The 16,381-nt window shown below is 46.2% G+C and overlaps 1 long non-coding RNA gene across 1 annotated transcript; it reads right to left on the bottom strand.

The window, feature by feature from the left end:
* Window positions 1–6,019: 6,019 nt before the first annotated feature.
* Window positions 6,020–15,738, bottom strand: LOC139185763 (uncharacterized). Its single transcript, XR_011569240.1, has 3 exons — window positions 15,489–15,738; window positions 9,754–9,858; window positions 6,020–9,358 (listed from the first exon to the last, which is right to left on the bottom strand). It is a non-coding gene; the product is annotated as an uncharacterized lncRNA (long non-coding RNA).
* Between the last annotated feature and the right edge of the window lie 643 nt (window positions 15,739–16,381).

Here is a 16,381-nt window from a genome sequence, read left to right on the forward strand (position 1 = left end):
CAGGGCTGATCTCCTTCAGTAAGGACTGGTTGGCTCTCCTTGCAGTCCAAGGGACTCTCAAGAGTTCTCCAACATCACAGTTCAAAAGCATCAATTCTTCGGCGCTCAGCCTTCTTCACAGTCCAACTCTCACATCCATACATGACCACAGGAAAAACCATAGCCTTGACTAGACAGACCTTTGTTGGCATAGTAATGTCTCTGCTTTTGAATATGCTATCTAGGTTGGTCATAACTTTCCTTCTAAGAAGTAAGTGTTTTTTAATTTCATGGCTGCAGTCACCATCTGCAGTGATTTTGGAGCCCAAAAAAATAAAAGTCTGATACTGTTTCCACTGTTTCCCCATCTATTTCCCATGAAGTGATGGGACCAGATGCCATGATCTTCATTTTCTGAATGTTGAGCTTTAAGCCAACTTTTTCCCTCTCCACTTTCACTTTCATCAAGAGGCTTTTGAGTTCCTCTTCACTTTCTGCCATAAGGGTGGTGTCATCTGCATATCTGAGGTTATTGATGTTTCTCCCAGCAATCTTGATTCCAGCTTGTGCTTCTTCCAGTCCAGCGTTTCTCATGATGTACTCTGCATAGAAGTTAAATAAACAGGGTGACAATATACAGCCTTGACGTACTCCTTTTCCTATTTGGAACCAGTCTGTTGTTCCATGTCCAGTTCTAACTGCTGCTTCCTGACCTGCATACAGATTTCTCAAGAGGCAGGTCAGGTGGTCTGGTATGTTCATCTCTTTCATAATTTTCCACAGTTTATTGTGATCCACACAGGCAAAGGCTTTGGCATAGTCAATAAAGCAGAAATAGATGTTTTTCTGGAACTCTCTTGTTTTTTTGATGATCCAGCGGATGTTGGCAATTTGATATCTGGTTCCTCTGCCTTTTCTAAAACCAGCTTGAACATCAGGAAGTTCACGGTTCACATACTGCTGAAGCCTGGCTTGGAGAATTTTGAGCATTACTTTATAGCGTGTGAGATGAGTGCAATTGTGTGGTAGTTTGAGCATTCTTTGGCATTGCCTTTCTTTGGGATTGGAATGAAAACTGACCTTTTCCAGTCCTGTGGCCACTGCTGAGTTTTCCAAATTTGCTGGCATATTGAGTGCAGCACTTTCACAGCATCATCTTTCGGGATTTGAAACAGCTCAACTGGAATTCCATCACCTCCACTAGCTTTGTTTGTAGTGATGCTTTCTAAGGCCCACTTGACTTCACATTCCAGGATGTCTGGCTCTAGGTCAATGATCACATCATCGTGATTATCTGAGTCGTGAAGATCTTTTTTGTACAGTTCTTCTGTGTATTCTTGCCACCTCTTCTTAATATCTTCTGCTTCTGTTAGGTCCATACCATTTCTGTCCTTTATCGAGCCCATCTTTGCATGAAATGTTCCCTTGGTATCTCTAATTTTTTTGAAGAGATCTCTAGTCTTTCCCATTCTGTTGTTTTCCTCTATTTCTTTGCATTGATGGCTGAGGAAGGCTTTCTTATCTCTCCTTGCTATTCTTTGGAACTCTGCATTCAGATGCTTATATCTTTCCTTTTCTCCTTTGCTTTTTGCTTCTCTTCTTTTCACAGCTATTTGTAAGGCCTCCCCAGATAGCCATTTTGCTTTTTTGCATTTCTTTTCCATGGGGATGGTCTTGATCCCTGTCTCCTGTACAATGTCACGAACCTCATTCCATAGTTCATCAGGCACTCTATCTATCAGATCTAGGCCCTTAAATCTATCTCTCACTTCCACTGTATAATCATAAGGGATTTGATTTAGGTCATACCTGAATGGTCTAGTGGTTTTCCCTACTTTCTTCAATTTAAGTGGGATTAGTGTCCTTATAAAAAGAGCAAGAGAGACCAGTCACTCTGCCACATGAGGAGGCAGGAAGAAGGCAGATGCCTACACGCCAAGAAGAGAGCCTTCACCAGGAACTGAATCTGTCAGCACCTGGAGCTTGGACTTCCTAGGCTCCTGAGCTATGAGAAATACCTATGTGTTGTTTAAGCCACCCAGTCTATGGTATTTGGTTATAGAAGCCCGAACTGGGACTTCCCTGGTGGTCGAGTGGTTGAGAATCCACCTTCCAATGCAGGGAATGTAGGGTCAATCCCGGATGGGAAACTAAGATCCCACATGCCTTGGAGCAACAAAGCCAGGCGCTGCAACTAAAGGAGCTCAAGTGCCTCAATGAAGACCCAGAACAGCCCCCCAAAAAAGAAACTGGAGCTAAGACAGATACATTGAATCATAGCAGTGTTATTCATAATAGCTCCAAACTAAAAACCCAGAACAGAGACCCCCCAAAAGAAGCCAGAGCTAAGACAATTACATTGAATCATAGCAGTGTTATTCATAATAGCTGCAAACTAAAGACCCAGAACAGAGACCCCCCCAAAAGAAGCCAGAGCTAAGACAATTACATTGAATCATAGCAGTGTTATTCATAATAGCTGCAAACTAAAGACCCAGAACAGACCCCGCCAAAAAAGAAACCAGAGCTAAGACAATTACATTGAATCATAGCAGTGTTATTCATAATAGTTCCAAACTAAAAATAACTCAAATGTTCATCAACTAATGAATAGATAACAATGGAATACTAGTCAGCAACGAAAAAGTAATGAGCTACTGACACAAGTTATAACATGGGTAAACCTCAAAATTTTATGCTAAGTGAAAGAAGCCATACATAAAAGAACACGTATTGTATGATTCCACTTATACCAACATATCCAAACAGGCAAATCTTTTGGCTAGCTGGGACTGGTAGTTTAACAGCAATTAACTGGAAATGGCCCAATAGCTTTCTAGAGGGTGATAGACATGTTCTAACACTAAATTAGATGATGGTTATAGTGATGCACAACTCTGTAAATTTACTAAAAATCACTGGATTGTGAGCTTAAAAATGGTGCAATTTGTGGTATATAAATCATACCTCAATAAAATTATTTTTGTAATATGCTAAAAAATTTTTAACTGTGCTGCAAATGATACCACTGAGAAAATGAAAAGACTACCCACAGAATAAGATAAAATATGCAGAAAGCATATCTCTGACAAAGGGCTTGTATCCAGAATACATAAAGAACTCTTGCAATTCAATAATAAAAAGATAAAAAGCCCAACATAAAAATGGGCAAAGGATCAAAACAGATATTTCTTCAGAGAAGATATGCAAGTAGACGATGAATACATGAAAAGATGCCCAGCATCATTAGGCATTCAGTTCAGTTCAGTTCAGTTCAGTCGCTCAGTCGTGTCCGACTCTTTCCAACCCCATGAATCGCAGCACACCAGGCCTCCCTGTCCATCACCAACTCCTGGAGTTGACTCAAACTCACGTCCATCGAGTCGGCGATGCCATCCAGCCATCTCATCCTCTGTCGTCCCCTTCTCCTCTTGCCTCCAATCCCTCCCAGCATCAGAGTCTTTTCCAATGAGTCAACTCTTCTCATGAGGTGGCCAAAGTACTGGAGTTTCAGCTTCAGCATCATTCCTTCCAAAGAAATCCCAGGGCTGATCTCCTTCAGAATGGATTGGTTGCATCTCCTTGCAGTCCAAGGGACTCTCAAGAGTCTTCTCCAACACGGTAAATGCAAATCAAAACCACAAAACCCAATGATATATATACATGGCTGAGTGCCTTTGCTGTTCACCTGAAACCATCACAACATTGCTAACCAGCTATACCCCAATACGAAATAAAAAGTTTAAAATAAAAACAAATAAAAGCACAAAACCAGATGAGATACCCACTAGGAAGGGCATAATAAAAAAAAAAATGGATAAATGAGTGTTAGCAAGGGTGTAGAATCCTCAAATATAGCTGGAGGGAATGTAAAATGGTGTAGTCATTCTAGAACGGGGGTCCTCAACCTCCTGACTGTGGATTGGTACAGCTGGAGGTGAGCGGCTGGCAGGCAAGCAAGTGAAGCTTCATCTGCCGCTCCCCATCACTCCCCATCGCTTGCATTACTGCCCGAACCATTGGTTGCATTGTCTTCCATGAAACTGGTTCTTGGTGCCAAAAAGGTCAGGGGCCGCTGCTTTAGAAAACAGTTTGTCAGTTCCTCGAATTGTGAACATGAAGTTTCCTTATGTCCCAGAAATTCCATCCAGGATAATGCTCAAGAGAAATGAAAACATATGTCTAATAAAAATATCATAATTACAGTATTTGTTACAGCCCCAAAAAGGAAACGACCCAAATGTCCTTCAATGGCTAAATGAATAAATTAAATGTGCTATACCCATATATTGTATTCATCAATAAAAAACAAGGAAGCACTGATATATGCTGCATCATGGATGAATCTTGAAAGTATTATGCTAAGTGCAAAGAGCTAGTCACCAAGGACCAAATACTGATCAGAGAAATCTTTAGAGAGAGAATGTAGCCCTAGTGGTTGCCTAGGACTGGGAGGAAGAGCGTGGTTTGGAGGAAAACGGGGAATGAATACTAATAGGAACGGTGTTTCTATTGAGGGTGACAAAAATGTTCTAAAATTGACTGTGGTGATGGTTACAGAATTTTGTGGACATACTGAAAATTGCTGAATTGTACACTTTAAATGGGTGAACTATATGGCATATGAATTATATCTCAGTAAAGGTGTAAAAGCAAAACAACAGTGTACGCTGCTGTTGCCAATATCACCGCTAGGTTCCCAGAATCCTCACATCGTTGTTTTCTTGATGTCTTCTCAGTTCTTCCCAGAACGGCCCTTTGGCCCTTTCTGCAGCCCTCCCATCGTGTATTGGAAGGATCAGTGGGCAGAGGGTCAGTAGACAGGTGCGAGGCCCAGTCCTAGGAGCCTGGCTTGGGTAGCTCGCAGATCCTCTTTGGGGTCCAGTCTCCATGACGTTCCTTTCTGATTTGTTTTCTCATTCATTCAACAGGTGTGTTTCACTCATTCATCAGCACAAACACTGAGAGCTCACTGTGTCCTGGTACAAGTCTAGGTGCCAGGGGTACCGGTGTGACTGGGACAGAATGGCTGCCCTCCTGGAGCAGGTGGGACGAGGAAGTGCAAACAACATTACTGCTCTAAGTACACTGCAGAAAGCATGCGTGGCTGACTCCCTGTGGCTTCCAGGTGGTAAAGAATCCACCTGCCAATGCAGGAGACGCCAGTTCGATTCCTGGGTCAGGAAGAACCCCTGGGAGAGGAAATGGCAACCCACTCCAGTATTCTTGCCAGAAAACCCCATGGACCAAGGAGCCTGCTGGGCTACAGTCCATGGGGTCACAAAGAATTGGACACGACTGAGCAACTGAACACTCAGCACTGGCTCCTTGAGGTCAGAAACATGCCCGGCTTTTCCTCCTGCTAAGGCTCATACAGGGAGGCACCTGTAGATCGTGAATACACTTGGTACTTAAACTGGATAATTCCTTGAGTAAATCCTTACAAATAATGCTGTGACATTCGATTCCCAAAGGAGTATTCCTGTAGTAGAAGGGAAGAGACCTTAAGTCACCTACTCATTCATTCATTCATACATACATACAAGTGCTTTGAGCATCTTATAGTAGTTAAATCATTTTGTCTGCCAGTGAGAGAAACCTAATTTAAACTGTCTTAAGCATAGAAAGGAATTTGTCGGCTAAAATAACTAAAAAGGTACAAGGGTCGCTTGATCCAGGTGTGCACACGGCATCAAGAACACCTCTCAAGCCCGTCTTCCTCTGACGGGCTCCATTCCTGAGTGAGTGCTCCTTTGGTGGAGGTAAAGTGGCTGTAGATTGGCCCAGAATCTCATCTTCCAGTTCAATACTGCATGAACAGTGAGCTCTTCCTCCCCTAATTTCCCTTTCTTAGGCTCCCTCTGCCCTTTCCCTCCAAAGTCCTGCCTGGGCTTCTGTTGAATTGAGTTCAGTCTTGAACTCATCACTGCAGTCAGAGAATGAAATGAGCTAATTCCTAATTCACAGGGCCTGGGCATTTGCCATGGGTGGGAGCAGTCAGCCCTGTCTGAAGCACAAGGGCTGAAATCACGGGAGAGGGTGGCTCTCAAAGGAAGAGTGCTGTCTCCAGAAACAGCAGAAACTGGAGAACAGATGCTTCATAAACAAACAAAAATAACCCATGTCCCCACACACTTCGATACCAGGCCCATCAACTACTGTCTTACTTATATTTGTCTTACTTATATTACTGTCTTACTTCTATTTGTCATGCATACAGGACATGAGAGAAAGATGACAGGGGTTTAGAGAAGATGCAGCGGCAATTCAGAAAGTGGGGGATTATCTTCCCATATGGGGAACCAAGGATCACCTCATGGAAGAGGTAGCATGTGAACTTGACTTGGAAGGATGAGTGGAGTTTTTCATATGTATCCATGAGAAGGGACACTCCAGGCTGGGAGAACTGTGTGACCTAAGGCTTGGGGAAAGTTGGTGATTCAGTGTAGCCAGAACACAGGCCCAGGAAGAGGTGATGTAGCCTCGGAAGGAGGAGGTGGAAGCAGGGATCAGATCTTAGGGGCCTCGGGTGCCAGGGTAAAGAGCTTAGATGAGAGTCTAGGGAAAACAGGAAACCACTGAAGCCTGTGACCATGGCAGGGATATCACCTGGGACATTAACCTGCTCAGATCCCTTAAAAGGAGGAAAACACAAAGAGCAAGCAGTTAAGAGACTGCAGGCATGGTTTAAGCAAAAAGTAAGAGAATCTGAAAATCCCTGGCACCTCCAACCCAGCGTGTCCAAGACAGAAGCAGAAGCCAGCCAGCTTGGCTTCGCCATGCCCCTTCTCTACGCAGGTGTTCTGCCTTAATGAATGGCATCATCATCCCCACGTGTCATCCAGGACTCCCCCCTTCAATGAACTCATCCACGAAGCCAGTCCATTTTCCCTCCTAAATGTTTCTTGAATGTACTTGTCTTGTTCCTCTGCACCACCTTACTCCTCAGGCCGCCATCATTTGTTGCTTGGATGGCTCCAACGGCCTCCTCACTGACCTCCAGCCTCCAGCCTTATCCCTTTTCAACTTTTGGTTCAGCAGCCAGTCATCGGTTTAAATTACAGCAGCTGGGGACTCCCTGAGGACCAACCCCCTTCAGGATGTGGTTTCCAGCCTCACGTCTTCTGCACCCCCTAGCCATTCTGAGCTGTATTCGACTCACCCAGTGGAGCTGATCTCGTTCCCCTCTGGACATGCGCAGGCTGCTTCCTCTGCTCTCCCCCACACTAATCTCCCACCTCCTTTGTTCCTGGTGTAGGAGCCGGAGGGCTGTTCCTGGTGGGAATGTGTTTGGGAGGTTGGGAGACAAGAGACAAGAGTGGGTGGAGAGCTGTAAATTCCCTGTGGAGGACGTGTTCCTCGTCTGCCTGGTCCTTGCCTTCTCGTAGGAAAAGCAGCGCCCGCACCCCTGCGTTTTGTAAACTGCTCCTAACACTCACCGGTGTGGTCCAATGGGAGCTGCCATTTCACATGGTCTCGCCTCCCTGTCATAGGGATTAATTGTGAGGTGGGTGACTAACTGACCTGGTCGTGTCCCTCTCCAGAAGTTTTCTAACTGGAGCTATGGGGAAGCGGCCTCTGTCCTTTTCAGCTGCGAGACTGAAAAGCTAGATTGTGGAGCTCCAAGCTGCCAGGTGTCCTGCCTTGTGGCAAAAGGTAACATTTGGAGATAAATGAAAAAGACAGGCCAAGGGAGCAGTCCTGACCAGGTTCTGGCCACTTTTAAGATCCAGGGTGGTCGTTAACTTGACATCTCATAGAACAGTGCTTCCCAGGCTCTCAGTGGGGAAGAGTCAGATTTTTTTTTTTGCCCAATCTTACTATAAATCATAACTTTGGTTAAACACAATACAAAACTTAGCAAAAAAAAATCCTGCACACATTTTTAAAGCCTCAGTTTCTACTATCATATTCAACTAACATTAATTTGTCGATTTGCTATAAAAATCTGTCAACACTTGATCCCAGTTTCTGCACTCACCTTGTCATGGACTGTATCAAGCAGCCAGTCTGTGGCCCACACTTTGAGGAGCCCTGCTCCAGAGAACACTATCCACCCGTGCTGGCCCCAGCTCTGCATTCCTGCCGGTAGCAAGGGGGAAACAAAGAAGTGTAGGGCAAAAAAAAATGTTTTTAAAGGAATGCAGTCCAAGGGGGAGGAGAGGTCAGGGAGGGAAGGACTAGGAGTTTGGAATTAGCAGATGTAAACTAGTATATGGAGAAGGCACTGGCGACCCACTCCAGTGTTCTTGCCTGGAGAATCCCAGGGACGGGGGAGCCTGGTGGGCTGCTGTCTATGGGGTTGCACAGAGTCGGACACGACTGACGTGACTTAGCATCAGCAGCAAACTAGTATATATAGGATGGATAAACAACAAAGTCCTACTGTTTAGCACAGGAAACCATATTCTATATCCTGTGATACCCATAATGGAAAAGATATACAAAAGAGTTATGTATGTAAATATATATACATATATATCTTGTACAACAGAATCATTTTGCTATACAGCAGAAATTAACACATTATAAATAAACTGTACTTCAATTAAAAAAAAAGTAATGCCAAAGTTTCACACATCCCTTTCATTCCATTCCACTGGTGAAAAATGTGGTCACACTTAGTGGCAAAGAAGACCAGGAAAGATGGTTCTTAGTTGGGTGGACTTGTGCCGTTACTAAAAAGTTCCATTACTAAAAAGATAAAGGGCATGACGGTTATGGGAGACCACAGCTTCTGTCACACACTCCTAAGAGTCACCAGGAGTCTGCCCTCAGGGGCTGACTCTATGCTTGGGGGTGTGGGAGGCTTGGCTACATAGGGACTGTATTTCAGGTATCTGCCATTCTCTGCAGTGAACTACCCCAAATTTAGTGGCTTAAAATGACAACCATTTTCCTGGCTCATGATTTTGCTGGTCAACAATGTGGCTGGGTTCATTGGGAACCCTGCCGGTGGTATTGCCTGGGGTCTCTCACACAGCTGCAGTCATCTGGTGGTCTGATTCGGGCTGGATAGGCTCAGAGGTCTTCACACACGCAACTAGCAGTTGTCAATCTTCAGGCTGGGATGCTTCGGTTTTCCATGTGGGCTCTTCAGGAGATGAGCTCAGGCTCGCTCACATCCTCGTTTCCACTCCAACCACAACAGAGAGAGGGCAAACCTCACACAAAGGAGGGTTTCAAGCCTCTGCTTGCATCACATTTGCGAATGGCCCACTGGCCTAACAGGGCACGTCTCCAAGCTGGGATTCCAGGAGAGGAGAGAGGACATCACTTCTTGATGAGAAAAGCAGTGATGTGATATCACTAAGGAGCATGGGAGGGATGGTTCATCACATCGTCACAAAGAGCCTTCCATGGGAACCTCAGCTTCCACCTACAGGAAGAGGAATGTCCACCATCATTCAGGCTCTTGTCGGGTCCCAAGGGAAAATAATCCCGCCAGTGCCCCAGGGAAAGAGTTCTCTTTTTCAGGCTTCACCCTGCATCTGAAAGGCTGCCAGGAACCAAAGCAGTCCCCAGAAGCAGAAGGTCTTCCTCTGTCTCTCCGCTGAGCTGCAAGGTCTCCCTCATGGCACATCTTCCCCCTCTGTGTCTGTTCCATCCTCCTCTCTGCTAATTGCTTTATTTCTCTTTACTTCTGGCACCTGCTCCCTCACAATTTCTGCTGGCCCCAGGCATCAACCTATGGCACCCTTTCACCTTCTGGCCCAGCTGTTAACCAGCTCAACCTCTCCATGTTTCCCCTGTTCCAATTCCAGAAAGTATCACCTTGATTAGCTGGCTCCCATCCTCAATCTGGACCACACTGAGGTGGGCAGGTCAGCCTATGGATTGGCTGTCTGGAGCTCAGGTGCCCACGTCTCATCCAATCACCTGGGGAAGAGAGGAAGCACTACTGTAGGTCAATCTGTGAATCTGAAAAAAAGATACAGCTGTGTCCTAATCATCAGAACCTGTGAATGTGACTATTTGGGAAAAAAAGGTCTTTGTATTAATAGATATGGTTGAGATAAAATTATCCTGGATTATTCAAACGGGTCCTAAATTTAAAAACATGTCCTTCTAAGAGATGTGTAGAGAGGAGGCTGTGGGAAGATGGAGGGGGAGGCTGGTATCATGCGGCCACAGCCAAGAAATAGCTGGCACCGCCAGAAGCTAGAGGACCCAAGAACTGTCCCTACGGCACCTGGAGGGAGTGCAGCCCTGACGACACCTTCATTTCAGAACTTGAGCCTCCACAACTAAATGAATTTGTTATTGCAAGCCACCAAGTTTGTGGTAATTTGTTACAGCAGTCTAAGAAACTAATACAAGCATATTGCTCAAAATATAGGTCCCGGGCAGCAGGGCCCCTTGGCAAGACACTTTTCCTGTGCTGACATAAAGGCCACATAAGCATACACCTCATTCCCCGCCTGTCAGGAAGCATTTAACAGGAGGCTTCCTGTGTGCTGTTTTGGATCTGTCAGGAATTCTCTGTTCATTATTAATTCCTGAATATTTGGGAATTAAGAGGAGAGGCAAGCCTCTCCCAGGGGCTGAGGAATCCAGGCATTTCCTTCGTTAGTTTTTCTATACAGTGATAAGTACCCTCTTCCTTCTTATGAACCATATGGTAAAAGTGATTATTTACAACCCTCTCTCTTTCATGTGGATGACCTCATGTTTCCTTGATAACTTGTAAGTTTTGATTTTATCTCTGCTGAAAATAGCTATCTTGTAAGACAGTATAAATACCTACACAATGTTGAATAAAACACCTTTGCTCCATCAGAGCTTTGGTCCCCGTGTCTTTCTTTATCTTTCTTTCTCTCTCTTTCTCTCTGTCAGGCTATTTCTTTGGAGCACAGAGGCTCTCTGAGTCCACTTTCCTGCCTGGGCTTCTAAGACCCTCTCAAGAAGGCACTGTGTGCCTTCATCCCATCAAGAGGGCGCCTGAGGCCTCCATGAACAGATCAAGCCCTGTGTCAGGGGCTTTACTGGCTTTCTGTGTAAACCAAGGAATGTCAGCCTCTTTCTCTCTCCTTTACTTTCTTATCGGTCGACTCTGGACCACCAGGTTCCAGTCCATTAAAGGACCTCAACATCCAACCAGGGAGTGGACCCTTGCACCTTTTTCTTCTAAGACCTGAGACCTGCAAGCCAAGACAACTTGCACCCCAGTGTCCTACTATTCAGCATCAACACAAGATGCTTTCAAGAGGCCTCAAGACTAAAAAGATGTGATATATAACATCTCTTGAGTCTCCTGCATTCACAGGCAGTTCTTCACCACTGCACCAACTGGGAAGCCCAACAGAAAACTATTCAGTCGTAAAAAAATGAAAGTGAAAGCCATTCAGGCGTGTCCAGCTCTTTGCAACCCGATGGACTATACAGTCCATGAAATTCTCCAGGCCAGAATACTGGAGTGAGTAGCCATTCCCTTCTCCAGGGGATCTTCCCAACCAAGGGATCAAACTCAGGTTTTCCGCATTGCAGGCATATTCTTTACCGTCTGAGCCATCAAGGAAGCCCAAGAATACGGGAGTGGGTAGCCTATCCCTTCTCCCCAGGATCTTTCTGACCCAGGAATCGAATTGGGGTCTCCTGAATTGCAGGCAGATTCTTTATCATCTACCACGGAAGCCCACTCAATCATAAGAAAGAATGAAATCTTGCCATTTCTGACAACATGGATGGATCTAGAGGGTATTATGCTAAGTGAAATAAATCAGAGAAAGACAAATATCATATGATTTCACTTATATGTGAAATCTGAAAAACAAGCCAAATGAACAAATATAATGAAACAAAAACAGATTCACAGATACAGAGAACAAACAGGTGGTCGCCAAAGGGGAGAAAGAGTAGGGAAATGAGTGAAGTAGAGAGGGAGATTAAGAGGCACAAGCTTCCAATTACAAATAAATGAGTCATGGGGATGAAATATACAACAGGGGGATATAGTCAATGATATTGTAATATCTTTCTATGGTGACAGATGGTAACTAGATTTATCATCATGATCATTTTGTTATGTATAGAAATGCTGAATTACTATAATGTGCACCTGGAGTTAACATAATATTGTAAGTCAACTTTACTTGAATTAAATTTTTTTTCCCTTTCCCTCCAAAAAAAAAAAAAAAGGTATAAGTTAAGATCAAGATGGAACAGTATTTTAAGAGAATTCATGATAAGGTCATGGAAAGAGTTCCCTTTGGTTGTCTGTCTCCAAAGGACACAGAGTCCTGAGCATCCTTTCAGAGGCGGAGGGAAGAATCCAGGGGAGCAGGAGAGGAGACAGGAAGAGTCATGTCCTAATAATGCCAAGCGCATCATATCTCTGTTCACCCAGATTAACAAATCAGAGCATCACAGAAGGTTAAGGTTTTGCTTTTAGCCAACTCACTTAACAGATGAAGAAGCAGAGGACACAGGAAGGAGTGGCTTCCCCAGGGTCCCCTACAGCTGTTTGCTCTAGACATCCAATCCCCTCCTCTCCCCATGAGTCCAGGACTTCATAATGTGCCCTTGGCAAAGACAACTATTTTTTAACTGCCTTTATTCATGTCTCTACATGTTGTAAAATGCCTCTAGGACTTTTCTATTCTTGTGCCCTTTCCCCGCTTCCCTGGACACAGTGGCTCATGAACACCTTGTCCCTGCCAAGTGCGGCCGAGGAAATAGGAGCGGCCACTTGGCCGAGCGGACAGGAAAGCATGCGCTGAAGGGGTGCTGGTCCTCTAGCCTGGCCAGGACTGCAGCACCCCCACACGACTCCACGTTCCTCGGCCGCCAGCTGAGAGCCCTGGGGTCTACAGTTTCCCACCTTCCTTGCAAGCACAGTTCTAAGTAAGTTCCTGGCAATAGAGTCACTAATACAAGATTTCCTAGACCAAAGACAGGAGAGTCCACCTTCTATGAATTGGCCCGGACAGGCGTGAGGTTGACTGTGGCCTCCAGGCAAGCTCCCGGAAGCTGTCCACAGCACTGCTGCAGGTGGCTTGGGTGATCTCTGCAGACCTGGCACTTCCCAGTTTTATGGGGTCTGACGGCTTCCCTGACCTTCCCTCACCCAGCCCTCTCCCCTAAATCCCATAATACACAGGTTTTTAAATCCTGTGTATTTGGGATATCTGGAGTGGTTTCCATTTCTCTGACAGAACCCTGACTGGCACAGGTAATGAAGCTATGTAAAATGATGTGTGTGTCGTGTCGGGGTGGGGGGAATCCCTCTGGAATGCAAAAGTTTTCTCCTAGAAAGTGAAATTTGTTTTTTTAATATATAAAGTGACAAAATGGCCCTTAGGTTTGTTTTTGTTAGTTTGGTAGGAGCCTTCTCAGGTGTGTGACCTTGAAACCACTAGATTAACATCAAAACTCTCCTTTGAGACTTCTTCCAGACAGGAGAATCCCTCTGCCCCGCCTTCATCCATCCTGAGATCCAAGAGAATCATGGTCAAAAGGGCCAGCTCCAGGGAGAGTCTTCTTTCCCTCTAGGACTGCTGACACACAGGAAAAAGCCAGAAGCCACGAAGAAGTCTAGAGCATTCTCTTTGAATATGGCCATTCCATTTTATAAGAGCAAGGAGCAAAACAAGTTTACATTACCTGATTTGTATGAACAATCAGAACAGAAGTTAATCAAGTACAAATAATCTTTGAAGACACATTGCAGTTGATATTTTTGGGGAAATCATAGTATTTGCTGCCTTTTATTGACACTTTTCTATGTACTGCCTGAAGCTGTTTTATAGATTATCCTCTTTAATCTTCCCAACAATGCCAAAGTGAGGATAGCATTCTCCCAGGTTCATAGCCTGAGGCTCAAAGCCACCTGACTATTGAGCCATCCTCTTTCCAAGGAGTCATTTGGCTTCTTTTACTACAAAGGAGGAAGGAAGAAATACGGAGAAAAGAAAAAGGCAACAGGAAGAAGAAATCAGAGAGAGAAAGACAAAGGGAGAAGTGAGGGGGACATCTGTAAGCAGAAAGTGGGGAGAGGAGAAGGCCCAGGGATTATGTGAAGGTAGAGAAACTCACCTCCTCACCACTTCTACTCAGACCAAGGGTTCAGAATGTTACCCTTGTTCTTGGCTGTACCCATTAGCCAAGCTATTCAACTGCTCCTTATTCTCAGGCTTTCTGAACCTCCAAGGTGAATAGTAAAAGCCACAACAATCCTCTCAATATGATATCTTACTCCAGAGTATAGATTCAATCATGCCGGGCAGCAGCCCCAGCCCCTAGACTAATGGGGAAAGGGTATTAGGTTTGCCCTTGTGCCATGGGGCAGCTGGTGAAGACTGTCTAGGATACTCTCAGTCTCTCCTTCCAGACCCTTCTGTAAGCACCTTCAATCTCACCCTGGCCAAGGTCTCCCTCTCTGTACGTGGAAGGCCAGGCCAGGGCTGGGAAGCCGAAAGCCGGTCCATATCCCCTGAGATCTTAGATTCTCAGAGGTCCCATGAGCCAATCCTTCCATTTTATGAATGAGGAAACGGAGGGCCAGAGAGGTGAGGGCAGAGGCCCGAGGCCGCACCATCAGCACACTGCTAAGGGCCCCAACCCTTCCTTCTGGCAGCTGTGCATCTCCCAGGGCCCCAGCGCCCAGAGAAAGCCTCACATGTGATCACAATTACCGTGGGCTTGGCTGGAGCCCAGCCACACCGTGAGCACATCCAGGCCTGGTAGCCGGCCAAGTTTCCATCTCAGTAGAAAAATGAATAGGGTCAAGGGATACATGTTAATCCCAAACACACGAGTGGGAAGGAGTGGGGTGAGGGGGAGAGGCCAGCCAGATTTCTCTGGCAATATCAGTCCACCAATAGCTCCTGAGATCCCCCTTCCCCTTCCACCCCAGGAAGCAGAGCGGCCCCTGGCCAACAGACAAAAAACAGGCTGTGTGCTCGCCTGTTGGGCATTGTGGTTCCAGAGCCATCTTGAGATTGTGGTTATAAACCTGCTGGCTCCTAAGCCCAAGATGGAACTCAGCTGGTGAGACTTGGCCAGGGGCCCCATAGCAGTCACCCCTCCTCCGTAGTCTCCTTTCTTGCACTAAGCATTTTCCACAGCCTTTGTGTTTCTATCTTTTCTTCAGCATCACCATCCCCCTGCCATGGATAAGGAAACTGAGGCAAGGACGATGGCCTGAAGCCGGGTAGCCGGAGGAGCTGGGATGGGCCAGTCTGGCCCATAGCCTCCCTCCTGATGCTCCTGAGCTACCTGGGGCAGCCTGGGCTGTGTCTAGGACTCTCATGCTTTTCCCTGCCACCTACACAGCATGCCCAGCATCTGAAGACTTACTTCATGAGATGTCAGCTTCATCTGCCCCACACCTGCTGCGTGGTCCTGCTGGGGCCCCAAATCCCACCCGAGCTGCCAACTCTTGCCACCTCTCATGGTGACATCTCACATCCCTGAGGCTGCTACACTGTTTCTGCAGCCCTCGAGACAAAAGTTCCTTCTTCCCTCCCAGACTTGAAGCAGTTGTGAGCGGCACACCACTCCCAGCTTACCTCAACTCCCAGAATACCCATCTGCAAGCTGTGCTTGGTTCTGGCTGCAGAGAAGGCAGGGCATTTGAGTTTTTGATGTGTGGTATATGTGCATCTACCCTCTGGGGGGCTTATAACAGGTTCGGTAGGTATTAGGAGAGCCACCACTCTCTGCCCTGGGCACAAAAGAGTTAACACTTCGCTGGAACTCTTTTGCTGGAATTTTGTCTGACTCTTTGTGACCCCATGAACTCTAGCCCGCCAGGCTTCTCTCTCCATGGAATTTTCCAGGCAAGAATACTGGAGTGGATTGCCATTTCCTCCCTAGGGGATCTTTTCAACCCAAGGATCTGTATCTCTTGCATCTCCTGCATTGGCAGGTGGATTCTCTACCCTTGTACCACCTGGGAAGCCCAGAACTCTACTGATACCCTGTGACATGTTAAAAAAAACCCTGTGGAGAACAGCAGACATCAGTTAAATATCAACTGTCTGGTGGGGAAGAGCTGTGGCCCCCGAAGGGTACATTGGACTTTTTTGATTATTGATGCCTCTGAGGGGGTACTAGTCCCCAGAGAATGAGGTCTGCCCCAGATAAATGTGCTTATTTACACTGATTTCTAGACTGGCCGAGGACAGCTCAGGGCCTGCAGCCAGGCCTATGAGCAAAGGGGCGAGCAGGCTCCAGAGTGCAACTTTTTTGCCGACTGGGGGATTTATGGGCGTCCTGGACGGGCCACGTAGCCTAGTTTTGAGGCCAGCGGCTGGGCCAAGAGGTTGGCCAAGGTTTTCTGAGTCTCTGTAAGCGGTTGGGCTCTTAGGGAATACGCTTCTGATGCTGTGGGGCAGGGGCCAGGGATAGTTACCTGGTCTCCCATCTCCTCCAGAGGCAAGACCTCAGCAGGGGCATTTCT

Source organism: Bos indicus, chromosome 11 (assembly GCF_029378745.1).
Source record: "Bos indicus isolate NIAB-ARS_2022 breed Sahiwal x Tharparkar chromosome 11, NIAB-ARS_B.indTharparkar_mat_pri_1.0, whole genome shotgun sequence".
Taxonomy (NCBI): domain Eukaryota; kingdom Metazoa; phylum Chordata; class Mammalia; order Artiodactyla; family Bovidae; genus Bos; species Bos indicus.